At 42.1% G+C, this 24,470-nt stretch overlaps 1 protein-coding gene and 1 long non-coding RNA gene across 2 annotated transcripts in view; one reads left to right on the forward strand and one right to left on the reverse strand.

Moving 5' to 3' along the window:
• Positions 1-24,470, forward strand: part of bach2b (BTB and CNC homology 1, basic leucine zipper transcription factor 2b) — a 90,677-nt gene that overhangs the window by 20,948 nt on the left and 45,259 nt on the right. The gene's annotated exons all lie outside the window — the stretch shown is intronic.
• Positions 22,131-23,247, reverse strand: LOC310722465. Its single transcript, XR_014532381.1, has 2 exons — positions 22,650-23,247; positions 22,131-22,575 (listed from the first exon to the last, which is right to left on the reverse strand). It is a non-coding gene; the product is annotated as an uncharacterized lncRNA (long non-coding RNA).

Consider the following 24,470-nt stretch of genomic DNA (forward strand, 5'->3'; position numbering starts at 1 on the left):
CCTTGAGATTAACGCGCCCGATTGTCGTTGTCGGGGAGTCTCTGGAGCTACACATGGTTCACGTTGATTCAAGCAACTTTAAAGGGAGGGATGTTTGAAAGGAGAGCTTTAGAGAGGGTCGGTCTGATTCTCATCCCTGTTTACCACCACACACACAAAAACAATAAGGCGTTCGAGTTTGGTGACTCATCGGGCCCTTGGAAGACCACCTCTGGAGTGTGATTCAGACCTCCAGATTTTCTGCTTCTGGCTCAAAAAACATAATGAGGGCCATTCAGGGTCTCTACATTCCTCCCGCTTGGACACCATTGATCCAAGAAAGTCCAGCAGCAAAAGGATTCCTGGAGCCCTGAGGGTTTCCCTCGTCCCCAAGATGATGCAGCGGTTTAAACCCCACATTAAAACCCAAAAATATTACAGCATGTAGTTTTATAGTCCTGCAAAAAAGAACCCAAAACTGAGACCCCGACACCTTCTCGTGTACACTATATGGACATAAATTTGTAGGGCACCTCACTGTTAGATTGGTGCTACTTTTTGCCCATGCCTTTCCATATTTAGAATGGGAAGCCACTCCAAATCTTCCACTCCATCCCATGTATCCCAGATCTTCATTCATCTGGCTTTGTGGACAGGGGTATAAGTCTGGAACAGGTTTGAGTTTAGTAGTGTAAGCGAAGGGAAAACGTCATGCTAGCACTTCCAATGACATTCCATAGAGTTGTGTGCCTCCAACTTTGTGGTAAAAGTTTGAGGAAGAAGCACTTACGGCTGGAAAAGTCAGATGTTCCAATACGTTTGGTGATGTAGTGCATTTAAAACGTTGAACAAAATACCTCAGGATCACGACATGGCGGTTTTCCTTGGAGACACATTGAACCACATTTATATATGTGTGTGTGTGTGTGTGTGTGTGTGTGTGTGTGTGTGTGTGTGTGTGTGTATATATATATATATATATTTTTATTTATAATCTAATTTATTTATATATAATAGTAAATATAAAAAAAATGGGGGGGGGGTATGTATGCAAATATATATATATATATATATATCTCTCTTGGGCTGTATGTATAAATATATATTTATTTATTTTTATTGATACATATAGCCCAAGAGAGATGTAAGGAGGGAGGGAGAGAGAAAGAAAGCAAGTAATAGAGAGAGGGAATGAGTGACTGAGGGGAGAAAAAGGCTATTTTGACCCTGCTGTATCATGTGTCTCCTCCTGCCATTTTGGTCTTTTGTCAGGTGAGAGCCGAAGATATTTCGGGACAATCTCGGGTAACATCCTCATGTTTTTGTTTTTTTGTTGTTTGTCCCTTAGAGTTGTTAGCTCTAAGATCTACTTTATGTTCATTATGCAGCCCAACCCGTCTCCATAAACCTCTGTAGGTTCTCATGCAAAGCTCTTATTCAGGCCCTAGAAGGCTTTACTATGTCCAAGTTTGTATTTACGTTGCTGTCATTATCCCACTGTGGTGAGCCAAATGTATTCTAGCACCAGCAGGTGTGTGTTTATGTAGGTAGGAGTGTAAGTAAGCGACTGAGGAAATGTTACAGGGACTCAAAATTGCGTGTTTACAAACACAGGCTATTTTAATCGCCTTGTTCTGAAAGGTTTGTGGTGTGTTTAGCGGTTCCGGCGCTAATTTGTTCGGGCCGTGCTGTGTTTTTGTTGTTCCTACGGTAAACGGATCTAGGCGTTGAATGAAACGAAGTGGTAAGCTGAAGCGGATTTGTTGAGCAGAACGCATGTAGAAAACTTCCAGAACAATCAGGACACAGGGAATGACTAAAGTGCTCTTGCATTACTAACTTTAGCTCAAGACAAAGCAATTGTTGGTAATAAAAAGGAAATTATCAAAATGATAAAACAATGTGCTCCAGCGTGGACACGCGACTTCACGCCAATTCCACTCCCGTATATGTTGCATACAAGACGCTGAGGTAAAAATCGGGTTGTTAAGGTCAGAAAATCCCTCCTTCTGTGTGTAATCAGTTGGTGACTGTATCCCAGGCTGGTGTTTCCAACACATCTGGAGCTGTAGCACCAGACTGGGGCCAGATGGGCTGGTGGAACGCGAGTACACAACACGGAAAAGCTGGCTGCACATCTGGAAAACAGCGAGGAAATATTTAAGGGAGATACGTAGTGCAGGGACTGGGGGCATCTTTAGTCATCGAATGTGTTTTAAAACCGGAGCTGTTTAGACACACACACAAATGGTAGGGTTGTTAGTCTAGACGGTACAGTTCTAGAATCAACTGCACAAGACTGTCCTGAACTGGATTTGTTGGAAATGGATCACAAGGCAGTTCACAAGGCAGTTCAGTGGCCTATGGCATTTTCAAAGTGATTGGAAGATTGGATCATTTTAGTGACTTGGTTCAGTGAATCACTGATTGTTCCTAATATCTGTGTAATTAACTATCCAGGTGAGTTTTGCAGACCCGGGAGCCAAACGTGGCGCGAAAACCTTCTGGACATCGCATTTTCCATCTATCAGTTTATTTTCAATAACACTGTAGATTTAAAAAAACATTGCCACTTGAAACGCAACTGCGTCAATGGGCTAAAAAAATAGTAAAGACAATAAAGACATAAAGACAACTAGTAAAAATTGTACCAGAGGTAGTAGTTACGAACATGAACCATAACCAAGCCCGAGCGCCTTGCGTATAGCGACTCCGAGCTTCATCCCTCGTACCGGGGGATCTTCCCACTGCACTTGCTAACGCGCTGCAATGTGATGTGATCCGTCCTGTATGAATTGGCCAACGAGGTGTGTGTGTGTGAAACACGAGAGGGAGGAAGTGTTGAAGAAAGACTAGGGATTCCCGCGCAGGATCTTGGCCTCCCTTGTTTTTTCTTCGCCCCTCCTTTTAACTCGCCGCACTCGTCCCCGTTGGGAAGAGTGCGAAATCTGGAATGCGAGTCGTTCGTGCTCGACATTTAAACAGGGCATGAAACAAAAAAGGCGAGGTGCGCAGGGTCCCCGTGTGACCACAGGGCGCCTGTGCAGAGGACTCCTTCGTCTATTGGGCCGTCGCGGATGCACGCTTTCTTTTATTTTCCTTTTATTCCCAGCCAAATCCATCAGGCCTGACAGGCGCGTAATTCAAGCCCCCTCCGGAGCCCCCTCTCTCGGACTCTCTTGCACTCTCTCACTTTCTATCTTTCTCTTTTCTTTTTAACTGTCTGGGAAGGACCGTGGTGAGACCTCTGGATCTGTCGAGTCATGCGAGTTCATGTACACTTGGCATTCCACAGGACACAGCAAGAGAGTGTCGGACGGAGGGAAAAGGGGTGGAGTTGGGAGACTTGGGGTCAGGGAGGAAGGGAGAGAAAGAGCGGCCAAGATAGAGAGAGCGTGAGAGAGAGAAAGAGAGAGAGAAGTGGACTGCTCCCTAGTGAGTCTTGTATAAGGTAATGTCTGGTGTGTGTAAAGGGGAGGCACCGATTTATTTTAACACACACCAGCCATGCAGAAGGCATGGGAGGGGACGAGGTGACTGCCAGCACTCTCTTGCTCTCTATCCATCTCTCTTTCTCTCTCTCTCTCTTTCTCTCTCTTAGTCCCTCACTCCCCACTTATACAGTCCAGCGTTCACAGCAGACAGGATCATAACAAAGCAAAGCGCGAACGAGCCTGAATAGGGCGAGCAAGAGGCAAGTGTTCATCCCCACTTTGACCTATTAACCCTGCATGCTGCTGTGCGTGTGTTTAGCCGCGTTAGCATGGCCCGACCGTGTTTTTTTTTTTTTTTTTTTTTTTTTTTTTTTTTGCGTTGTCAAAAGCCCAAACAGATATGGCCGCTTTCCGCTGTTTCAGCTCGGGGCTCACGAGGCCACGCCAGAGCCCTAAGATGGCTGCACGTCAGCCAAGCCGCAGTGTCATGTTTCCGTCCAGCTGCGGAGTCTTTTCCAGGAGGTAAATAAAGCGCAGCGTGACGAGATGAGTCATGCAGCGCAATAGCTGCAAGGTTGATCCGCATCAGATGTCCAAAGCAGGTCCCTAAGCTAAAATAAGACAAGTGGTGGTAGTAGTCAGGCCAATTCTGTGATTGCACTTGATACTTCACTGCAAAAAAATGCATATGTCATTTATTAACAAAAGAAAAATAGGGTGGTGCAATGGGTATTTTTTTTGTTTTTTACATCCTGACACGTTTTATTCCCCTTACGCCACAGTCACTTGTCACTTACTACCTTTTTATTTATGCACGATACACCATACATTTAATATGCTTGATGATATAGAATGACCGCTTCTGTTTTCACAAGTGTCCGGCATTGAAGTGTCTGTGTAAGTGGGAGGGGCCTGGTGATTAAGGATACGCCCACATTCATTTAGATACACATGAAAACGCACCTTTTTTGTTATGTCTAGGCCCAATCCACACTTTTTATTTAGTGAAATCCGAATAACATCTTAGTAGTTAAGGTTATTGGACTTTGTATCGAAAGGTTGTGAGTTCAACATGCTGCCCCTTATGGGCCCTTGGGCAAGGCCCTTAACCGTCAATTGTCTGGTTGTGTAGCTTGTCATTGAGATGTGGGTGAAGTCGCTGTAGATAAGGGGCGTCTGCCAAATACCATAAAGCAAATGGTTTTATTTGTAAAAGTTGTTTTTAAAAAGTGCTTACATGCTAAGCCGGTAGATATTCATCCATTCAACAAAACGTTTATCACCTCAGCATCGAGCTTTACCTCAGCAGCAACGCAAACAGACACTCAAGTTTTTTTATTTGTATTTTTTGAGAAACGACGGTGTAGTTGTAGTTTTCAGATCTATCCAGATTAACCTCGATGTAGCCTTGTCACCGTTACATGGCTGAGTTGCAAAACAATATGGCCGCCTCACAGAAAGAAATTTAACCTGACTGTTTATCTGGGGTTTTTTTTTTCTTCTGACGGTCAAAGATGCAAAGTACCATGTGCGATTGCTGCTTAGCTGTTAGCATTCATGTACAATATATATGTATAATCTTAAAATAAACTGCGTTATGTTTAAGGTAATTGGCAGACGTTCCCTTTCCAGAGATGTTGAGGGTTCAGGGCTTTGCTCAAAGGCGCAGCAGTGGGCAGCTTGGTGGTGCTGGGATTTGAACATGTGGCATTCCGATTCAGAGTCCAATGTATTAAGCGCTGCGCTATCACATCCCTTCTCACCTTATAAAAATGAGGCTGATCCTACGGTATATGAATTGTTGCATTTGTTGTATGCAAAGGAGCTTTCTATATTATCGGATTCCGATTTTACAATCGCAGATCCAGCCATGCAAAATAAGACTTGGTGTTCAGGTGGACGACAGAAATTGGTTTCGAAATAAAATAAATTAACAAATATATATTTGTGCCACGTGAAAGACCTTCCTGGTTGCAGTAATAGTGTCATTATTACGTTATTCCAAGTGGCTTTGAATCAGGGAAAGCAGAATACGCCGGAGAATGTGAAGTGTACTTCTGAGTCCGAGGTTCATTCGCCTCTGGATATGTCCTTGAGAAGGACATCATGCGCTGGGTGTGCACGTGTGTGCAAGTGCTTACATTTTGTCTCTGGGTACATGAGGACGCAAAAGGAGGTTAAGGAGAAATGGGGCAGAGGAGCACACAGCCCACTTTTAGTCTATATTTGATCATAGAGATCAGGCGAACGAGGGAACGAGAAAAGGGAAAGAACAAGATTTCCTGGTTCGAGGCGGACGTCCTGGCGGCGTTTTTTTACATAAGAAATTTCGTCACTAGCGTTTATCCAGTCGTTTAGCTCGGTTGTCTGAAGAGCCGTACACTGGATGGGTGAATCCTGGTTTCTATATTGATGTTGTATCGATCCTACCTGGGATTTAATATTAATGCGAGTGTAATATTTACTTGACGTGAAACTTGTTCTAATGTCACAATGCCCAGCTCCATGAAGATATACTTTACCTGGTTTGATCTTGGGAAGATCAAACCAGCCAAATCCTGCTATAATGCTCAACCCTATTCAACCCCCTTTGTTTAGCATCAATTGGAACACCACCCCAGGCTTTGCTAGTCTAAAAAGGAAAGAAGGACAATTCTTTTTTTGTTTGTTTTAAAGGACTAACAGCTTCACATTTCCTTTAGCAATTAATATTTTTCCCTTTTCATAGAAATAAGGACGGTGTTTTTCCTCATTAACCATTATATAGATGTCAAAATGTTTTTTTCCCCCTTCTATGCTGGTGCTTGTATCTGAATGTAAGCGTGAACGTGGCTAATCATTTTTGGGTAGCTCATAACATAGAGATATTTATTGTAAATAGGCCACTTATGCACTTCTGTTTAGATGCTAACTGCATTTTATTGGCTCTGTACATGTACTTTGCACAATAACAATAAAGTTGAATCTAATCGAATCTAATTTCTAAACAAAGCTTGCTAACTTACGAGTTGCTAGTAGACAGCTAGTTTACGGTAAGGTAATCTTTTTAGCTAGCTGCTCGGCTAGCAAATTTTTGTGATTTGGTCGATGTCCGTGTACATACAGTTACTAGTTTTGGTTTCAAATCCAGAGCGCTTCCTACAGGTCGTATTTTACGGTCCAGCTAAGCTGAGCTTGCTTAGGCTTGTCTTTTTCGTTTGCCGTATGCGCGCTCTAGCCAGATGCCTGTTGTGTTTTTTTTCTCTCCAGCGTATCGATCCTGAATTCCCGCTGTTATTTGCACTTTGCTTAGATAAGGTTTGATTCAGCAGAAAGTGTGAAGCACGCTGCTTACACCCTGTTTGACACTCGTTTATTCGTTAATTATTTCACAGTCAGGCGTATAACGAAGCAGAACAATCAGCTGGAGCTAGTCCAGAGGCATCTTTTGAACACACATGCATGAGCCGTGAAAAGAAAAATTAATCTGAAAAGCTTCCAGTTAGCATATGATCATCAATCGGGGGTTGCCATATCTACAATGAAGTCCCCTCGTAGTTCGGAGCCTTCTAGCCAGATCGCTCGCCGAAGATGTCGCAAGCTTTGTCAGTTCCCCCGCTGTGCTCTGAAAAGCTTAAGGATGAATGGATTCCCATGGGAAACAGGCTGTAGGGGCCTCTGGGGTGTCAGCCAAAGTGCAAGGGCAAGGACAGTTTAAAAAGGAAATGTAAATATACAGAAAACAACTTGAATACGACCCGGAGAATTCGGCAGGAACGATTTCCAACCAAATCTCTGCTTTGCTCAGTTATTTTACTTTTCTTTTGTTTTTTTTAACTGAACATGGTGTGTGGAAGTATATGCATTTTTATTGTCACTTCCTGTGACTAATGGACAGTTCCCCTTTTTTTTTTTTTTCTTTTCTTTTCTTTTCTTTTTTTTCTTACAGCCAACACCAAACATAGAGATTTACATTGTTCCTTATATACATCTATAATGGCAGCCTCAGCTCTATCTGGAGTCTCCATTGCCATGGTTACAGCTATATGTGGTAACTCGAGACGTGGCAGATTTCTCGCCTTAGGACGTGTTAGCAGCCTCCAAAGCCCCCATGTGAATCTTTGAGTGAGAAAGCTCAATTAAGCATCATCTCGGTGCTCATTTGATGGATTATAGCGTACATTTGTCAAGTGGACTGCTGCCGAAGCAGTGGGGTAACAGTGGTGCATAAACGGTGGTATATCGGGGTATTACATGAAGCATGATTGTTTGATTGGTATCTATCTGAAACCAGACCGAGCTGTTCCCGGTGTCATTGTTCTACTCTGCGTTCTGCTATGTTCTGTATTGTGCAAGACGCGTTCATTCTAAAAAGCCCTGAAGGAGCTTCATGCGTCCACGTCCATTCCTGGAATTAAATTAGCCTCTCATCCTGGAGGGGCAATAATATTGACCATTGATGACTCTAAACGTATTGACTGTAGAATCTTGGAATCGAATGCTGAAGCTCTTAGTCAAGGACTGCATGCCCTTCAAATACATGAATACACTGGCACAGATGTACATGCTGTAGGAAGCCAGCGACCTTGAACATGGATTTGTTCGGGGGTTCGTGACACGTCTGCAGCTCTATTTATAAACCGACAGGGGGTGTTATCCAAATCAATCTATGAAAAAGTCAACAGAAAACGGATGGAAGGACCACAAAAAAACATCTCCAAGCAGAGACCCAGGAGGTAAATAGAACAACTCCTCCCCACCCACCCAACACCCCTTTGAGCTATGCTTAGTGAAGATATGCAAAAAATCTCTAATACCCCATCTGGCTGAGGTGATTAATGAAACAGGGGCAGATGGCACTGCAGCTAGTTTCCTCATAGCTTCAGGGGTGTAATGATTTGCGATTTCACTAGCCTCATGCATAGTCTTGCGTCGCTTGCTTTGTTCTGGAAGGTCTGTGTATCATGAGGCTTATCTCGCATATTCCTAGCAAAAAAACAAAACAGTTTTTCTTCTTTTTTTTCTCCTCGCACCAATCTTGTTGTCCCATTTCCTGCAGTGGAAGGCCTCGGGCAGGCCAAGTCCTTAGGATGTTTTTGTTAGGGACCAAAAAAGAGGCAGCGAAACGCTCCCTCCCCCTCAATAGACAACCAGCGGGTATGGAAATATTGACATTCAGACAGAGGGGGAGGAAGGAGCGAAGAAGAGAGAGAGAGGTTTGGAGGGAGGGATGGCTCTGAAAGAGGAGGCATGATGGCAGGGCAGCTTTTTTGGCTCCAATACAGGAGGGAAAGAGGGAAGGAGGGTGGGCCTGAGTCAGCGACTTCCTACCCACCGGCTTGTCCATGTATTACTCTCTTGCTCTTCGGTCTTAGATCCACCCAGTGCCCCCCACCCATTGCCCCCCACCCAGTGTCCCCCAGTAAATCCAACCACTGGAGGTGACAACTCAGTAGTTAAGGCCATGTCCAAACTTATAAGTTTTTGCTTGAAACATGTATTTTGACCTTTTGTCCACACTGAGATTTTTTTGTTGACTGAGATTTTCAGTCAAAAACCCCTGTGTAAATGACGCAGATCGAAGCGGCGTACGATTTGCGTACGCTTGGTGTAGGGACGTGACCACTTTCAGACATTTCAGTGTGGATAAGCGACTTTTGAAAAAAGATTGAATACAAAAGTGTGGACACAGAACTTTTTAGACGAAAATACCGTTATAAAACCTATTCGGATTAGTGTGTGGACGTAGCATAAGGCTTTGGGTTACTAATTTAAAGGTCGGGGCTTCAAGCCTCGCCATTGCCAAGCTGCCACTCTTGGGGTCAGAGCAAGGCCCTTGACCCTCTGCGCGTCATGGGCGCTGTATCATGGCTGACCCTGCGCTTTGACCCCTCGAATAAAGAATTTTCACTGTGCTGTAAAGTACACAAGGATTAAGGAGCTGGCATAAAGGAAGGAGACCTTGTTGGCTCAGATAGAGGGAATGAAGGAAGGATGGAAGGAAGGTGCATCCAAGTCAGTGACTTATTAACCATCACCTCTGTCCTCTTTTTTGTTTTTGCATTATTTTCTCTCTCAGACTCTGAATCGTTCAGTGCTCGCAAATCAAAGCTACTTGTGCGGCGGTTGTTTGATCACCTGCACAAGTGTCAAAACAGCCCACGTGACTCCTCCCACGTTTTATATTAAAATGATAAATAAAGCTACAAAGCAACCGCAGGATTATTTGGGAACACCATGATGGCAGTTTGTTGGCTCGGATGGAGGGAAGGAAAGACAAAAGGAGGGCACGAGTCCTACATCGATCGAAATACACTGACTAATCTGGTTTCTTCTTGCATGCAACTGATTGATTTCCTGAAGGAGTGTCTGAGCAAAACAGCCCAGTCATGCCCCACTTACCCCCTCCTTGTTATCCTCTAAGACTCGCAACACCTCCTCAGGATACCTTCCCAGAAAGTGATTCTTCTGGTTTAGCGCTTTTAATAGATAAACTGCAAGAAGGTGAACCCAATTCAATTCAATTCAGTTTTATTCCTATAACACTTTTCACAACATGCAGTGTCTCAAGCAGTTTTAAAGAATTGTGAAACAAAATTCACTTATTTATGTGTTTATCCCAACTGGGGCGACTGTGGAAACCTCGAGAGGAACCAAAAGGGGAACCCATCCTCATTTAGGTTACACATAGAGTGTGATCATTAAAACATTACAAACACTGTATAGTAAGAAATATCATGAGCACCAGAGTGTTTAATTAGGAGTAATGTCCTTTCTGCAGTCTAACACAGCCAGTTGGAGTTGTATCAGTGGAACCAGGAACCGTAAACTAGCTCAACATCTGAGATCATTATAGATTCAACATCAAGTCTTCCATGCCCAGGCATTTAAATGTTCAATGATGAAAAACAGCAGATGTAGAATGCCAATGTTGAGTCTGAAATCTTCAAGAGGTGGCATACAAGTGAAGCTGGTAGAACCCCAAGATGCCTCTGGATTCTTCTTTAAAGTTTTCAAAATGGCACCAATTAACCTCCCGAATTCCGTTAAATCCCCCCCCCCCCCCTTTACGGAATAATGATAAATGCACCTTCTTTAATACGTAATTAGCCTTCGATTGGAACATACCACGTTACTCCTCAAACACTGAGCGACCAGACGTCTCCTTATAAACACACACACGCAGGAGAAATCAATAAACCCTCAGTGTTTCCGTCGCCAAGACAACCGCGGCCCCAAATATAGCAGCCTTACATCGGTGTACGTTAATCCTGCGCATGAAGTCATAGCGATGAGATCAGTGTCGAAAATCTCAGCAGGAATCTGACCGAGTGTTTCAGGAAATTAAATACAGCGTTTTGGACCATATATAAATGTCAAAAGTACTGGGACATTTCTCTTCTTGTCATGTGGACCAACCGATGTATAGGAGGTCCTCGGATTGAATTGGGAGACCCCAAATTTCTAGTTTGACGCTTTGAGGACCAGGCTAGCGCTATAAAGATATGCTTAGCACAGCTTGGAGTGGAAGATCGGTTATAAGAGAATCGTTCCTTCCTTATAATTGTAAGTTTGTCGCTAATTAGGGAGAGTCTGCGGTAAACGGCAAGGAGACCATGAGGGAACAACCTTGAGAGGAACCAGACTGGAACACAGAATGTCCATTTATTACAGTGCAGTAATGGAGGCTTAAATGCAACCTGTGGTCCTGAGCCATTGTAGCAAACTGTTGATATTAACACCTTTGGAGTGAATTGGAACTGCACCCCAGGCCTCCTCACCTCACCTATATCACTATCTAGATGGACCGAGCGATTCTTCTTGTTCTCATTAATTTTACATCGAGTCTGCTTCAGTATTCGTACACAAAAATGCCTAATAAATCGCCCCCACTAACAGGTGCCACGACGAAGAGCTAATCAGCGTCATGCACGCTAGCGATTAGGGTGCGTAACATCTCGGGGGTCCCGTTGTTTACGCATTGACTTCGAAACCCGAAGTATGTCAGATCGGCAAACACGTCCGCGTCGACGTCTTTTGCTTTCCACCTGCGTGCAGAGTCGCGTGTATGTGTCAGGACGTGTTTAGGCGTTTGCGAGAAAAAAAAACAACAAAAAAAAAAAAAGGTCAGAGAGAGGTTTGTGGAGAGCTAAAGTATGAGGCAGCATTTTTGCGTGCACACACACACCCACACACACACACACACACACACCTTAGCGTGTGTGTGCATGCACAGACAAACGCACAGAGGCAGAGGCCTCCTGCTTCAGGAAGTCCGCTGCACAGGAGACGTTAAACACTCAGTTCCTGTTTGGCATATGATTCCATCAAGACTACACACACACCCACCCACCCACACACACACACACACACACACACACACACACACACACACACACACACACCCAGCCTTACTGTGAATGGGGTGACAGGTCTCATACATGCGCATACCCACACACACATACACACACACACAAAATCCACCACCATTTTCAGTTGAACTGCTCTGTGACCCCTCCCTCCCCCAAAACCCAACTATTCGGCTGACGTGGTTCAGTCTTGAGTCTGTGCCCAGAAAAAATGAAAGCCGTGAGACGGGACGCGCACACACACACACACACACACACACACACACACACACACACACACACACACACACACCATCATGTCTAGATCACCCCTGACAGGTACGAGCGGATACACTAATCCCAACAGACCTTTAGGCATTTCAATCTTTGTAGCTGCAAAGCTCTGGGAAAGTGTAACACTCCTGGATCGTTCCATAATAACAGGGGACGGGGGGGAGACAGGGGCAATGGGTCAAAGGAAACAATCGTTTTTACCCTTTAAATGGGTAATACTATCTATAAATCGACCCAGAAAAGGATTGAGGACGCCTGAAAGGATTGACTTCTTTTTTTCTTTTTTTTTTATATATACAGTGGGTACGGAAAGTATTCAGACCCCCTTAAATTTTTCACTCTTTTTTATTTTGCAGCCATTTGCTAAAATCATTTAAGTTCATTTCTTTTCCTCATGAATGTACACATAGCACCCTATATTGACAGAAAAACACAGAATATTTGACACTGTTGCAGATTTATTAAAAAAGAAAAACTGAAATATCACATGGTCCTAAGTATTCAGACCCTTTGCTCAGTATTTAGTAGAAGCCCCCTTTTGATCTAATACAGACAGGAGTCTTTTTGGGAAAGATGCAACAAGTTTTTCACACCTGGATTCAGGGATCCTCTGCCATTCCTCCTTGCAGATCCTCTCCAGTTCTGTCAGGTTGGACGGTAAACGTTGGTGGACAGCTATTTTTAGGTCTCTCCAGAGATGCTCAATTGGGTTTAAGTCATTGCTCTGGCTGGGCCATTCCAGAACAGTCACAGAGTTGTTGTGAAGCCACTACATCGTTATTTTAACTGTGTGCTTAGGGTCATTGTCTTGTTGGAAGGTAAACCTTCAGCCCAGTCTGAGGTCCAAAGCACTCTGGAGAAGGTTTTCGTCCAGGATATCCCTGTGCTTGGCCACATTCATCTTTCCCTTGAGTGCAATCAGTCGTCCTGTCCCTGCAGCTGAAAAACACCCCCACAGCATGATGCTGCCACCACCATGCTTCATTGTTGAGACTGTACTGGACAGGTGATGAGCAGTGCCTGGTTTTCTCCACACATACCGCTTAGAATTAAGGCCAAAAAGTTCTATCTTGGTCTCATCAGACCAGAGAATCTTATTTCTCACCATCTTGGAGAACTCCATGCGGGTTTTCATGTGTCCTGCACTGAGGAGAGGCTTCCGTCGGGCCACTCTGCTATAAAGCCCCACTGGTGAAGGGCTGCAGTGATGGTTGACTTTCTACAACTTTCTCCCATCTCCCGACTGCATCTCTGGAGCTCAGCCACAGTGATCTTTGGGTTCTTCTTTACCTCTCTCACCAAGGCTCTTCTCCCCCGATAGCTCAGTTTGGCCGGTCGGCCAGCTCTAGGAATGGTTCTGGTCGTCCCAAACGTCTTCCATTTGAGGATTATGGAGGCCACTGTGCTCTTAGAAACCTTAAGTGCAGCAAAAAATTTTTTGGAACCTTGGCCAGATCTGTGCCTTGCCACAATTCTGTCTCTGAGCTCTTCAGGCAGTTCCTTTGACCTTAATGATTCTCATTTGCTCTGACATGCATTGTGATCTGTAAGGTCTTATATAAACAGGTGTGTGGCTTTCCTAATCAAGTCCAATCAGTATAATCAAACATTTCTGGACTCAAATGAAGGTGTAGAACCATCTCAAGGATGATCAGAAGAAATGGAGAGGACCTGAGTTAAATATATGAGTGTCACAGCAAAGGATCTGAATACTTAGGACCATGTGATATTTTAGTTTTTCTTTTTTAATAAATCTGCAACAATGTCAACAATTCTGTGTTTTTCTGTCAATATGGGGAGCTGTGTGTACATTCATGAGGAAGAAGAATGAACTTAAATGATTTTAGCAAATGGCTGCAATATAACAAAAAGTGAAAAATTTAAGGGGGTCTGAATACTTTCCGTACCCACTGTATATATATATCAATAAAACACACTTTCATCTTTTTATCCTGCCATCGCAGACGTCGTCCCTCCGCAACGTTGCGGCACTAAAAACCAAAAGAACGACAGCACGTGATCGCCAATGTCAGGAAATCTGGACGACTGTTGCAACTTCCTGTCGAACTCAGATGTGACGTCGTGGAACGTTCCAACTATTTTGGGGAGGGGGGGTGGAGGACGAGGTAACGGGGTGAACCAAAAGCGCTGTAGAGCGTCTAAAACGTTAGAGGTTGTCTTCTGTTTGTTTGTTTGTTTGTTTTTTTGCTTTTTAAATAAAGAAAGAAATGATCGAAAAACAGAAGGCATGATTGAATAAATAAATCGAAAAGATAGAAAAAAGAATGGAGGTCCCCAAGAGGACAAACGGCACATTCGGAAACATTCGCTTTCGCCACGTGAACGTCGTTCTCGCAGACATTTTACGCAACACACGGATGGATAGCGGCGTAAAAACTCCGGGGCGACAAATCGTATCCTTTCGTTTCTCGGCTTTCATCGTGATCCCTTGTTCCACCAGGGTTCGATTCCTGTGTATCGTCACATCTGCCTTGTATTTTTCGCCCTTTTTTGTTCTCCCGAAATCATCCGTCCCGTCCCGTCTTTTTCCCGCCGTCCCACACGCTCACGCGTCAGACGTTTCTTTCTTCTTCTTTTTTTTTCCCTGGTGCACCTTCAGTTACACGAAATTAGAGCTGGTGAGATCGCACCAACGGACAGGGGGACAGAAGCAGAAGTGTGCTTTCAAGCACGAGTGACGTCAGCGTTCGACTTGGAGAAGGAGAACGCTCTGGAAATAGAAGCTCGGGGGTTTAGTTGCTCGGACGCGGTGGGCGTTTTTTTTTTTCTCCTCTAAGGAGACATTTATTAATGGAAGGAGTCTTTAGTGGCAGGTCTTGGTAACGGAAGTAACGGTCATGGGAACGCTTTCACCACGGGGTGAGGACGACGGAACGTGATCATCAGAGAGGCTGCTGAGGGACCCAAAGAAACAAACCACCAGAAGAACATAAGGACACCTTTTTTTTTGACCATCCCAATCCACATTTAGCCTCAGTTTGCTCTCATATTAAACCTCCACTCGATTTAATGGAGATTTAGGGGAGTCACTGCCACACGGGTGTTGATAAGCTGAGGTGAGGAGGTCTGGGCTGTGTTCCAATTAAGAGGGTTTGAGCTGTTTAGGAGGCCACTCAAGATCTTTCACTCCAATGCACAAGGGTTAATAGTCATTCTGGAGCCGGTTTGGGTCTCCTAGTTCAAGTGAAGGGAGAATTTCATGATATTTTATTATTTATATATACACACACAGATGGTCCCCCGGTTACAATGGTTTTATTTACAGTTTCTCGATCTTACGGCGACGATGCTGATACGACAAAATTGTTCAAATATTTCACGTTTGGCGCGGCAGGCAAACGTAGCCACATACTAACGCTACACTAATCCGGTATACGTTTGAAAACGGCGTTTTTGTCTGCATTCACACTTTTTTACGCTTACGGTAGTGAAACGGTGCTGTTTTGCTCAATTATGTACCGCGAATGATTACCAAATCGCAGTTTACTGCCCCATACTGATCACCATTCTCTGGGACTTTGGGTACTGATGTCTCAACTTACGATATATTCAAGTTACGATGGGGTCAATATATATATATATATACACACACACACACACACACACACACACACACACACACACACACACACTCAGTGCAACCCCGATCCTCGCGTTTGTTACGTTCTATGACCCTTGAGAGTTTTTGACTCTCTCCTGTTGATGGTTCCTTTTGCGTTACTTACGTTAATATAGATATTTTTTTTGTGACTTTAAATGAATAATACAATAATAAAATCGTTTTTTTCACACATTTTTGTGTCATTTATTAGTAAACACTTGAAATGTTACCCCCCGAACTTTCGAGCCACTTGCGGCTTTCGCGAGTTTCTCTTAGTCCGATTCCATTAAAAAGTCGCCAACTATCGAGATGGCGAGTGTGTATGATATAATACAGTAAAACCCCGTTGTACGAGCATAATTCGTTCTTGAAAATTTCTCGTAGGTCCATTTGCCCGTACGTTCGAACTGATTTTCACCATAGGAATGAATGTAAAAGCGATTTAATCCGTTCCGAGATCTCATTCGATCGCTTATTTCTGCATTAAAAAGTATTTTACGGTAAATTACCGTAATGTAACCATAATTTAACACTTACTCATGTGGAAGTGGTTGATTGCGAGTGTGAGACACACACCATGCTCGTAACCTTCTCGGTTTCCATGGTAATTCTATTTACTTTCGTTTTCACAGCACCATCACTGATTTTCTTGGGAGACATTTTATAAGATTTCTAGTGAAATAAAAATATAAAACTAAAAAAAGTTAAGTTTTTGCTTCACTGAACAACGAGAGGGACCGAGTGATACGTCATCAACTAAGCGACTGATGCGACCCTTCACCGAAAACCTGAACCGGCAGCGTGGGTTTGCTCGTGCCTTCGAAATTTCCTCGTGAATTGCGGTAATATTTTGCGAGCGAGGTCGCTCGTATCTCCGTTTGCTCGTACTATAGGTTGCTCGTACAACGGGGTTTTACTGTATAATATAATATCTATATATATTTATGATTCTGATATGAATCTTACCTGCCAGAAATCTACGTAGTCCCTTCAGTGTTGCAGTTCGTTATGCTTGAGGGTCACAAGTTCAAATCCCAGCACCACCAAGCCACACTAAACTGGGCCCTTGAGCGAGGCCCTTAACCCTTAACCGCTCAGCCTTAAGTCGCTTTTCTGGCTAATGTAAATGTAAAATTAAGAATTTTTTACATTTCAAAGTTGTTGGTTTTTTTTGTTTGTTTTTTTTGCATTGACTCCATACAACTTAATTTTTATTCATTAATTTTTTTTAATTGCAAAATTAGGGTAAAAATAGATTCACCTTTTTTCTTTTTGGCAGGCCTTTTTAAATTTTAAATTTTTATTTATCATCACTCTCATGGAAACACACCGAGGCTGAGCTGCAGCCCACACTTCCTCCTTTGCACAATCCTCTTTTTATTTCTCAGGGTTTTTTTTGTTTTTTTTTTCCTTTTCTCCTTTTTTTTTCATCAAATGTTACCGAGGGCGGGTGCAGAATTTTCCGTACTGTAGCGAATCAACCCGAACGTTTGAGTCATTTTTGTTTGCACGTGCGTTCTCTATATGGAGTTTGTTTTTCATCAGGGAGAGGGGGAAAAAAAACGTCTCGTCATTTTCACCATGTTTTACACTGTGGAGAAACTTGTGAGCAATGAGTTTTGGAGAATTACGAGCCGGACGTTTCACCAGACTCGGATTCTCATGGTCTCATAGATTCTTCTGAATGCACTTGACTTTTGAACTCTCTGGAGGTTTCTTAAATGAAAAAAAAAAGAAAAAGAGATGTTTTGAACATTTTAACATCCAGGGACTCGTTCCAGAGAAGAAAAAAAAAAAAAAAGCTTCAAAAATTCTTCCCCCATTTGATATAAGACTAAAAAAATTGTTTATCATCTTACATACAGAAATACCTCAGTTTTGGAAAAAACAACAAAAAAAAGGCACCAGGAAATAAATAAACAAAGCACATAAAGTTAAATGTAGAAATAAATGTAAATGTTAAATGCAAAAATAAACTTAAATAATAAATAAACTAAGAATTAACAAAAATAGATCGAATTTAATTTAGCGGACAAAATCGAAATAAAGAAATCTACTATATAAAATACAAATATTTTTTGAGAGCGTTATTAAATAAATAAATTAATAACCGTAGGTGTATATAAATAAATGAAATCTCTTTAATAGGGTGTAATTTATGAATAAACTAAATAAGTTTGTCATTTTTTTTAGTGTAATTTTATCTATAAAAAAAAAGAACTAAAAAGAAAAATCCCCTCTATATTGTGTTATAAACAAACAAATAAAGATTGTTGAGCAATTTATGAGCGATTTTTGACTCGATTTTTGAGCAATTTATTAACAATTTGTGATTAATGAGCCATTTCTAAGAACTATGTGAATCAATTTGTGACTGACTTGTGACTCAATTTGTGAGCGATTTTTGAGCAATTTGTGAGCGATTTTTAAGCAGCTTATGAGCAATTTATGAGTGATTTGTGAGCGATTTTTGATAAATTTATGAGTGATTATTGAGCAACTTATGAGCAATTTGTGAGCGATTTGTGATTCGATTTATGAGCCATTTCTGAGAACTAGGTGAATTCATTTGTGAGTGAATTGTGACTCAATTGTGAGCGATTTTTTAGCAATTTATGAGCAATTTGTGATGCAATTTGTGAGCGATTTTTGACTTGAATCGTGAGCCATTTCTGAGAACTAGGTGAATCAATTTGTGTGTGAATCGTGACTCAATTTGTGACAGATTTTTGATCAATTTATGAGCGATTTTTGAGTGATTTTTGACTCGATGTTTGAGCAATTTGTGAGCGATTTGTGATGCAATTTGTGAGCGATTTTTGACTCGAATCGTGAGCCATTCCTGAGAATGATGTGAATCAATTTGTGTGTGAATTGTGACTCAGCTTGTGAGTGATTTCTAAACAATTTGTAAATGATTTAACAATTTGTGACCCGATTTGAGTTGCTTTCTGATCTATTTGTGACTTGATTTTAAGCTTAGAGAATTGTGACTCCAACAGCCCTTCAAATCCCCCCCAGCCATGCATAAATAAAAAAAATTGCAGTACAAGAGGTTGATTGCGCTCTCTTTCACTCTCTCTCTCTCTCTCTCTCTCTCTCTCTCTCTCTCTCTCTCTCTCTCTCTCTCTCTCAGCATTACGACCTGTGTATCAGCATCTCACATTTCAATGAATGCGTTCTCTAAGAGCTCCCCGGCGCGTCTGGGTAGAACGCCTGGCTAGACATCATACTGTATGTGCTGCACTCCATCCCTTCCTCCATCCCTCCATTCCTCCTCTTCCGCAAAGAAGAGGAAAAAAATCTTTTGGTGTATTTTTTTCTCATGGGGATTGTGCCTCTTTCTTTTTCTTGTAGTCCTTCATCATCTCCGTTCTGGTGGTTGTTCATCTTTTTCCTTATGCTGACTGGTGCTCTTTATCTTCTTTTTGGTCTCCATCATCATCTTTTGGTAGTTGTTGTTCTTTTTCTTGTTTCTCTTCTTGCGCTTTTTTTCAGGAGGTTGTTCATCTTTGTCATCATCATGTTGTTCTTCTGGTGGTTGTTGTTCTTCCTGTTCTTCTTGTTCTTCTTTATCGACTACTTCTGGTCATTGTGCATCATCATCATCATCATGATTTGACTCCGGTCCTTGTTGTTCCTCTTCTTCCGGTGGTCCTTCCTCATCTTTTTTTTATAATTTTTTTTATGAGATTGTAATTACCACACCGCGCTCCTCATCTTCAGCTCCTCAGGTTCTGTCCCTCGAGTCCACACGTGCGACGAGAAGTGGGTTAATGAAGAAAGTGGAAACTGAAAACGTATCGGCGTCTCTGTAACGCTGCAGGATGCGGAGTCGCGTCGCCGGGACAATCATTCATGCGCTACGGTTGTGAATACTGAGCTTGCGGTTCTGGAACATTCTCTGAGTCATCTCTAGCATCCGCTGCAAAACGATGAGTCAGAGCACGAGGCCAGCATTTGAGATGTGCCTTTGATTTGGCATTGTAATGAGCACATTGTGTGTGTGTGTGTGTGTGTGTGTGTGTGTGTGTGTGTGTGTGTGTGTGTGTGGGTGTGTGTGTGTGTGTGTGTGAAAGAGAGGGGGTGGGTGAAAGACTTTGTCTGAAGATCTTTACATATTTGTATAATCTTGTAAATAATGCTTTCTTGGAGCTTTCTGTGGATTTTCTATTAGAACAAGTGTGTGTGTGTGTGTGTGTGTGTGTGTGTGTGTGTGTGTGTGTGTGTGTGTGTGTGTGTGTGTGTATATATACATTTTTCCATGCATACTCATGCATTAATGAGCGTGCTCATTTCTGCTTGAGCGCACTGTGGGTGTGTTAGTGTGTGTCTGTGTGTGTGTCTGTGTGTGTGTCTGTGTGTGTGTCTGTGTGTGTGTGTGTGTGTTGTGGTCTAATGACGCTAAAGCCTCTGCGTTCCACACACACTATACACACGATCCCATACCCTAAAGGAGTATATTCCCCCTTAATCTCTACTTTCCTACACACTTCCTCTCTCCAGCCCGCACCCTCGATATACAACACAACTAGCTGTGTGAATAAAATTGTTAAAAAAAAAGTTAAAAAGCTGTGTTTGGCAACCAAGAAGTGATCAATAAAAAAAAAAAAAAAAAAGGCTAACGCATATAATAATAATAATAATAATAATAATAATAATAATAATAATAATAATAATAATAATAATAATAATAATATTTTCTTTTTATTTTATATAGAAATAATAATAATTACTATAAATCATATAATAATAAAAGCTAAAAGAAAATCCATAAACTGTTATAAACATTTCATATAATAACCTTTTGACATTTTTTCATATAATATTTATAATTCAGTTACTAATTAAATGCGATATAAATGTAACTATAAGAATTTATATAATCCATTAATTAATGGCTTATATAGAATGACCATTTTTTATATAATATTGATAATATTCATAATAATAAAACACTTATGATATGATAATTGAAAAGAAAATGGAAAATCTGTGATGTTTTTTTTTCTTTAGTAATTATAATACAAAATAATTAATCATGCGAATAATTTTAAATAAAAAAAAAGTAGAATTCAAGGGCCATGTATTTGATTTAATAATGATTATTGTAATTCTTATAAAAATTCCAAATTAAAATATAGAAAAATGTATTACAAATTTTTTCCGTATAATTACATTTAAATCGAATTTTAATGCAATACATTATTTTAAAAATCTTTATTGACTAAATTCATAATTATTTATTTTTTTTTTTTAAGCCTTTCATGCAGGAATTTTTCAATTTACTTTTAAACAAGTGAAAACTCCATTCATTCATTCATTCATTCATTTTCTCCCGCTTATCCGTAATTCGGGTCGCGTGGGCAGCAGTCTAAGCAGGCCCCCGCCTTCGACTGCTGCCCAATCCTCACAGCACCGTCCCTTACAGTCCCTCCTGCAGGTGGTGAGCCCACGGGAAGGCGGCCCCACGTCACTCCGACGTCACGGACCTTGATATTTCCCTCGTAAGGGACCCCCAGAGCATAGAGGGTTAAGGGCCTTGCTCAAGGGCCCAAGAGTGGCAGCTTGGCGATACCGGGGCTTGAACCCCAGACCTTCCGATCGGCAACCCAGCGCCTTAACCGCTGGAGCCACCACTCCCCCCCGTGAAAACTCCAATAACTTTTTATTTCTAATACATTTTATTGGGAGGGAGGACCATATCTGTCCATATGTCCATATCGGTTCCAGTTATGGAAGATGTTCCACTAGATTTTGGGAGATTTTGTGCTCAAACGTATGAATTTGCAGGAACAGACAATGATGATGGTCTGCTTGGGCGTACGCAGGTGCTGCTGAGACACGGCTTATTCGTCACAGCTCTCTCCTCGGGTGACCTTCCGATTCTTCGTAGACTCATTCAGGGAAAGTGCAGCATGACTCACTGTTCAAGCACTTCAGACAGGTGGAGAGATTGCAAGAAAAAAAAAAAAAAAAAATTTTTTTTATAATAACGCGCCGCAGAAAAACACCTGTCACGGCCCGTTGGAGGATGAGTAACACGTTACGCTAGTCGTGCCAGTTCACGCCATTGCTTCCAGAGCCACGTGGACGCGCAAACACGCTTTTGTTGCTCACGACACCAGTGGATCAGTTCGCCTGATCGCGCACCAGACCAGAGGTACAACCGGGCAAGATCCTTACATAAGACTGCTACATACAGAAACTAAGACTACTACATACAGGATACGTCAAGGTATCGAACAGGAAGTGGAAGTGCATGACTTAACCATATCGACTCTTGATAAAAAAAAAAGTGGCAGATGAGTCTGTACTTCCTGTGTAGCTCTTTCACTTTCACCCCTTTAAGCCAAAGTGGCTTCGTATGTATGTGTATATATGTGTGTGTGTGTATAGAGAGAGAGAGAGAGAGAGAGAGAGAGAGAGAGATCAATGCCTTTGCTAGTCTAAACATCGGTCTAAAAATCTGAATCACTGACTTACGTTTTAATAGATTTTTGTCCATGAATATGTACAGCACGATGCCTAATAGTCCATTCTCTTTGTTTCATAGTGAATGCAAGTTTAGGTTCGAATCTCCATCCAATCAAATTTCACCGATGGTATCCCTCTAGGGTCCCTGGTGGTCTGGTGGTTAGGATGCGGCGCTCTCACCGCTGCGGCCCGGGTTCGATCCCCGGTCAGGGAACCAGCCGCTCTCAGTGCCGGTCCCAAGCCCGGATAAATGGGGAGGGTTGCGTTAGGAAGGGCATCCAGCATAAAAACATGTGCCAAATCAAACATGTGGAGGATCCGCTGTGGCGCCCCCTAACAGGAGAAGCCGAAAGAAAGTTTTACCGAAGGTATACCTCTGCCCTTGGGCTTTTCGAGTCAAAAACCTGCTTCAGCCAAAACTCCATGTTTCCTGAAGCTGTTGCTGTAAAAAAATGTGATTTGGCGACTCTGAGGTCATGTAGCGGTCATCAGCATTTTTCGGTCATCTGATTGGACAGTCTGAGAGCGCACTAGTCAGACCTCGCAAGCCGCATCCATAGCACACTGCACAAGCTCGAATATATCCTTGTGGATTTAATAGCTTTCTATTTTTTTATTTTTTTATTATTCGCTCCACAACGGCTGACAAACTAAATGGATTTGGCTGTGAGGCGTCGACTAGACGGACTTTTCAAACAAAAGCTGGTAGAAAACAGTACGATACTTAAGCGTTTTCATGCAACATACAACTTGCCTTCGTTTCAAATCCCCAGGAAAACGATGCTTCTGCTAGAGATGATGATGAAGATGATGGAGCTGCGCCTCCAATGTAAGGAGAATTGTGTTCAGTGGGTTTCTTGAGATTCCTGTTTGAGATGCAGCGCTCTGTTCTACTGGGTTTCTCTGTAAGATTGATGGTTTCCATAGCCGTGGTGTCATAATGATGGTATTGAGAGCCGGATTGATTCTGCTGACGTTTCCTGACGTTACACAATCCTGAATCATCAGTTACATCGACGCGGCTGATGTGGATCTCTCGTCATCCGGCGCCGCGTTATAACAGGGATGCAAATTCCCACATTAGGAATCATCAAGAGCGGGAGCGATAATTAAGAGCTGATCAGATTCGAAAATGTTCCGTGAGGCATCGGATTGTGAAGGTATGAGCACGAGACGCTGAATAGTGTGTGTGTGTGTGTGTGTGTGTGTGTGTGTGTGTGTGTGCGTGTGTGTGTGCGTGTGTGTGAGTGTGTGTGTGTGTGTGTGTGTGTGTGTGTGTGTGTGTGTGTGAGATGACTCGGATACCTGTAGTTTCTTGCACGTCTCTTTCCACATTTAGTTCCCATTTTGCTGGTATAATTAACCTTCACTCCTGTTCCACTAGATTTTGTGGATATTTTGTGATCATTTAGGTACCAGGATGTGAGTGAAGTCAGGGACTGAGGTACGGGAGATGAGGAGGTCTGGGGTGTGTTCCATAGCAGGCCACTAGAAATCTTCCACCATGTCCAACCCACATAAAGCAGATCTTCATGGAGCTGGCAGATAGACAGATACAGAGATAGATAAAATAGATAGGGAAAGAAAGAAAGAAAGAAAGAAAGAAAGAAAGAAAGAAAGAAAGAAAGAAAGAAAGAAAGAAAGAAAGAAAGAAAGAAAGAAAGAAAGAAGGTAAAAGCAGATAGAAAGAAAGAAAGAAAGAAAGAAAGAAAGAAAGAAAGAAAGAAAGAAAGAAAGAAAGAAAGAAGGTAAAAGCAGATAGAAAGAAAGAAAGAAAGAAAGAAAGAAAGAAAGAAAGAAAGAAAGAAAGAAAGAAAGAAAGAAAGAAGGTAAAAGCAGATAGAAAGAAAGAAAGAAAGAAAGAAAGAAAGAAAGAAAGAAAGAAAGAAAGAAAGAAAGAAAGAAAGAAAGAAAGCAGGCCAATCAAGAACTTCCACTCATCTTCATGCACCACATATTTGAGTCTCTGTAGAATCTTTACTGGTTTCCTCAGAGACTCTGGATGGTTCTACATGAACTCTTATATATTTATTTATTTATTTTATATATAAAACTTGCTGGAAGGTTTAGAAAACACAGGGTTCCAGCTTTCTGAAGGGGAGAACCCAGAGGTTCTTCATAGTCAGTACAGATTTCCCTTTTTTCCTCTTTTTTTTTTTAAGTTTTAGTGTTTAAGAATGTGTAAGTGGCATCAGTGTGGAACGTTTTCTGAAAAGGAAGATGGTTATCGGTTTAATCCGAGTGGTAAAGGGGTGAACAAAAAGATGAGTGTACAAGCCTTAAGAAAAAATCCCCAAAAAAGTAAAACTTTTTTAGAAAGTTGAAAACTTTTCCATT

The sequence above is a fragment of the Silurus aristotelis genome, assembly GCF_946808225.1.
Source record: "Silurus aristotelis genome assembly, chromosome: 29".
NCBI lineage: Eukaryota > Metazoa > Chordata > Actinopteri > Siluriformes > Siluridae > Silurus > Silurus aristotelis.